Genomic DNA, 5,371 nt, shown 5'->3' with positions numbered 1-5,371 from the left:
GTTATGACTAATTTGCTTGAACTTGAACTCGAATTCTACCACTACTCTTGCACAACCCCTCATGGGCTCCTCTGTTGCCACAACATCTTTCAAGACTTAAGTTGCGCTTAAAATTCACAAAAAAAAAAGCGAGCCTCATCAAGGGAACAACTCTACCAACACATTTAACCATCACATAAGAATTTTCAAACACAATATCCTCTACCATAGACAAAGAAAAATCACCATTGCATTCATATCTATTAAAAAATCAAAGATACAACTTGTCAAATTTGCAGTTATAATAACCGCCAGCTTTACAAGCACCACCTCACTATATGCATTGTACGTGTCAATTATGCACCAGATATTTAAGGAGTTTCTAGTTGCAACTCTACATTGAGTTGAATACAAGAAAATTGTCTAAAAAGTTTTAAATTTATTACATTTTTACCATTTTAGTTCTTAATTTTTTCACCTTTTGCCAATTAAGTATATTCGATCAATTTTGGCTTAAAATCGTTGGCATGGTGTTGACTCTCCTACGTCATACAGCCCGATACTAATATAGACAATTTTTAATAATATTTTGATATTTTTATGAATTTTATATTAATTACGTATATTTTTTCCTTATATTCTCTTTTCCTTCCTTTCTTTATTCTTTTTTTCCCCTTTTTTTCTTCTTTCAATTTCTTTTCCCTTTTTCCCACTATCGGCCATTATCGGGCCTCGTTGACCTTTGCAGGCCCCAAAAGAGGGTAGGGGTTGCACTTACCTGCTCAGGCGAGGTGGCCTTGACTAGACAAATGCTTGTCTATTATAATTAAACAAGCAAATATTTGTATAGATGGATTCCAATTATTTTGGCACCTGACCAAGAATCTTCAAATCATATTTTCGAAGTATTAATCAAAGGGTATTAATAAGAAGTACTAGTAGTCTGAAGGCTACTTTTGTGATTTAGGTAAAACTTTTCTACAAAAAAATAACACGTAGGATTTTTCAGGCGACGTTTTGGGGAAATGACTAGAAGTCAAACATGTGTTTGTCACGTTAAGACTCCCGCAGAGTTTGTCACTTTCTCGTGGTCTTTGGTCTAAACTAGAACCCTTCGTGCTATAAAAGTTCATTCAGCTCACTCATTTCTCATGAAGCCTAATAGCATCTTGCTAAGCATGACAAAATCAACTGCAACCTGCCCCCTCTTCCTTTTCCCGTTCCTCTGTCTCCTCTTCTTGCTTCCATTTCAGGCCTCGCCATCACCGACCACAGAGGCGCAAGCTCTTGTCAAATGGAAGAACTCCCTCTCGCCTACTCCACCTCCACCTTCCCTGAGCTCATGGTCCCTCACCAACATCCCCCATCTCTGCAACTGGACTGGCATTGCCTGCAACGGGGGCGGGTTGGTTACAGGTATCGGCCTCTCTGGCTCAAGCCTCAACGGCACGCTTGATGCGCTCGACTTCACTTCGTTCCCGAACCTGACCCGCTTCGACGTCAGCAACAACAATCTCAAGGGCCCAATACCGTCCTCGATCGGCAATCTATCCCAGCTCAGATTCTTGGAGTTGGCGGTCAATTTCTTCGAAGGGGCAATTCCTCGCTCCATTGGACAATTGATAAAGCTTGAAAAGCTTGATTTGAGACTAAACAAGTTGACCTCTTCGATCCCTTCGGAGCTCGGGCTCTGTTCTAACCTCACCTACTTAGCCCTTGCCAAGAATTCGATCTCTGGGAGCTGCCTCTCTCACTGTCCAATCTAGTCAGATTGTCATTATTTAGAGCTTCGGATAATCGCCTGTCGGGTGAGTTACTGCCTGACTTCTTCACAAATTGGACCGAACTTGTTTCTCTGAAGCTCCAGAGCAATTTCATCTCCGGGCAAATTCCGCCCGAAATTGGAAGTCTGACCAAGCTCAATCACCTCTCCATGTACAATAATTCGCTCTCGGGGAATATTCCTCCGGAGGTCGGGAATCTCACGTTGGTGACGTCTCTCTATTTTGGCATGAACCAGCTTTATGGAAAGATTCCCGAGACCATCTCTCGCCTTGCTAACTTACGGAAGATCTCTTTGTGCTCGAACAATTTCTCGGGAGAAATACCACGTGATTTAGGCAAGTACAGCGCTTCTCTGAAATCTGTTTGCTTTGCGAACAACAGCTTCACCGGAGAGCTGCCGCCAGATTTATGCAGTGGCTTTGCTCTTCGATATCTCATGATCAAGGGAACAACTTCACTGGGCCGCTGCCTGACTGTTTGAAGAATTGTTCACGGCTAATGAGAGTCCGTCTAGACAGCAACCAGTTCACTGCAGATGTCACGAGTGCATTTGGAGTTTATCCGAATCTGGTTTTTATAAGCCTCAGCAACAACCGATTTGTCGGGAATCTCACCACACAATGGGGAGAGTGTACAAATCTCAAGACTTTGCAGATAAATGGGAACAAAATTGCCGGCCGCATCCCACCGGAGCTTGGGAAGTTGTCTCAGTTGCGTGCCGTGACTTTTTACAGCAATGACTTAACCGGGAAAATTCCCGACGAGATGGGAAATCTAGGGAGTTGTTGAGCCTGAACTTGAGCAACAATCATTTGGGTGGAGATATTCCCATCTCGTTAGGAAACTTATCGAAGCTAAATTATCTTGATTTGTCGAAGAATGCAATAAGTGGTAGCATACCGGACGAGCTAGCAAATTGCAAGAATTTACTGAGCTTGAACTTGAGCAACAACAATCTGTCGGGTGTCATACCACCGGAGCTCGGGAACTTGTTCGCACTACAGATTCTCCTAGATCTGAGCCACAATTCACTAGCAGGATCAATTCTGTCCAATTTGGCAAAGCTTACTAAACTGGAAAATCTCAATCTTTCGCATAACAACTTCTCGGGTACAATTCCTGCAGCTCTCAACAGCATGAACAGTTTAGGCTCTATAGACTTATCGTACAACAAACTAACGGGTGCAGTTCCTAGTGGTCGCCTCTTCCAACAAGCACTGGGAAGTGCTTTTATTGGGAATTCGGGCTTGTGTGGGTACGTGACCGGATTATCTCCTTGTGGGACGAGCAGTAAATCAACTAACCAAAGAAAAAAGGTTCTGGTTGGTGTGAGTGTTAGCGTCTGCTGCTCACTACTTTTGGCGATTCTAATTGCCATGATTCTGCTACGTCGGTGGCGAAAAAATCTTCTTGACAAAGAGGAAGAGATCAAGCGTCTTAAAAAGCATGAGAAATTTGAGCAGATCATATGGGAAAGGTTAGGGAAGTTCACATTCAGCGACATCGCCAAGGCCACCAATGATTTCAGCGAAGAATACTGCATCGGAAAAGGTGGGTTCGGGAGCGTTTATAAGGCTGTACTGGCCAGCGGCCAAATCGTCGCTGTTAAAAAGCTCAACGCACTAGAATCCAGCAATGTCCCAACAGTCAACCGCGGAGTTTCGAACGAAATCCGCGTGTTGACCGAGGTTCGACACCGCAATGTGATCAAGCTCCACGGGTTCATGTTCACGAGGGGTTGCATGTACTTGGTCTATGGGTTTGTTGAGAGGTAGTTTGGCAAGGTCTTGTATGGAGGAACGGGAGCCGTTGAACTGGACTGGAGTACAAGGGTGAACATTGTTCAAGGCGTGGCTCACGCGATTGCTTACTTGCATCACAATTGCTCACCGCCTATCGTCCATCGGGACATAACGTTGACAAACATCTTGCTTGAGTCGGACCTCGAGCCTCGACTCTCAGATTTTGGGACGGCAAGACTCTTGAATTCAGACTCATCGAATTGGACCACAGTGGCTGGATCTTATGGCTACATGGCTCCGGGTAAGCCATATAATCAAAGCTAACTATGCATTTCGCTTGTACATATTAGCATGAATTGTTCTCAAATTTGGATTCATCATATAATTCTCATCAGACTTTTTAAGAGCAAGTATAGATTTTGAAAAGTCATTCATATTAATAATATCAAAGAAATTTGGAATTTTTGTGCAACTTGACATTGATCAAAATATTAATGCATTGTTCTTTCATGAAAATAGAGTTAGCAATTACGATGCGGGTAACGAATAAATGTGATGTGTATAGCTTCGGAGTAGTGGCGCTAGAGATTATGATGGGAAAGCATCCGGGGGATCTTCTCTCTTCTCTTTTAATGACACAAACATCAACAATCTCGGAGGACGCAAATTTGATGCTGAAGGATGTGCTCGATCCGCGTCTTCCTCCTCCGACTGGCCAACTAGCCAAGAAAGTGGCAATCATCGTCACAACGGCACTAGCGTGCACGCGCACAAGTCCTGATTCGCGACCCACCATGCATTTTGTCGCGCGAGAATTATGTGCACGCACTCAAGCTTACTTGTCCAGTGATTGGGCTCCATAACTATCAGCAAAGCTATCGAGTCTACAGGAATAAAATTTTAATGGATATGGCAGATCAAAGGATACTTTTCTGTCTATATCTCTTTTTCTTTTGGGATTTAGCTCGTTATGAAGGAGAAAGAATCGGGTGTACAAAAAGGATAATTTGGAAAATCTCTATTCCACTATCTTCAAAACATGTTTAAAAATCCCCTCTATCCTCTAATGAGTATGCAGTACGTCATCACTTCGGATGATCTTATAGACTACTCTCATGTTTTGTTTTCCTGTACATTGGTATGAGTTGAAAGTTACCTTTTGGATGAGCCAATATAGATAAATTGCGTACTCAAGTTCTAACTTTAACGAAAAAGTTCTAATTACAGGCTTGAAATATAAAGTGGACTTTATTTTAAATAAGGGTCCCAAGTGACCAAGTCCGTATCAAATAAAGGTTTAAACTTCCCAGTCAGCCAAATATTCACTGATGAACATTTTCCAGCAACTAGAACAGGCGTAATTTGGTCAAAATCCGCAATTGGGTAAAAAATTTTAAAAATTTCCAAATTGAATATGATTTTCAATTATTCATATTTTCTTCCTTCCTCTCCCCGGCTGCTTAAGCATATTGCACTCGCCCAATCCTCGGCCATGCTGCTCACCTGATCCTTGTCACTTTTGTTGTTCGCCATTTTCTCTTCTTTCACGAGTTCATCGTCCACAAGCTTTAAGTCGTTCGCAAGCTTCAAGTCCGTTGTTCGCAAGCTCCACTCGCTTTCATCCAAGGTTAGTGTCGTTCACATTGGTGTAGTTTGTTCAAGGAAAAGCAATTGTAGCTTGTCGAAACAACATGTCGCCCAGGTGTGGACATGTCGTGGAATATCATACCGATGGCAGCAAGGCTCTCTTCCCAAACCCGAATGGTTGTTCCGGTTACAGTCACGAAGCCTGCTTCTCTGGCACAAGCATTCCTGTGAAAGATCGAGTTCTGCATCTTCTCTTCGATGCTTCTCAGTCCTCGTGC

The 5,371-nt window shown here is 42.9% G+C and overlaps 1 pseudogene; it reads left to right on the top strand.

Annotated features, from left to right (window-relative positions):
• The first annotated feature begins 1,157 nt into the window (after nucleotides 1-1,157).
• On the top strand, nucleotides 1,158-4,369 carry LOC120295335 (annotated as a pseudogene).
• The last annotated feature ends 1,002 nt before the right edge of the window (nucleotides 4,370-5,371 follow it).

Source organism: Eucalyptus grandis, chromosome 1 (assembly GCF_016545825.1).
Source record: "Eucalyptus grandis isolate ANBG69807.140 chromosome 1, ASM1654582v1, whole genome shotgun sequence".
Taxonomy (NCBI): domain Eukaryota; kingdom Viridiplantae; phylum Streptophyta; class Magnoliopsida; order Myrtales; family Myrtaceae; genus Eucalyptus; species Eucalyptus grandis.
Note: the sequence above shows the minus strand (reverse complement) of the source record. Positions and strands in the feature narration are given on the sequence as shown.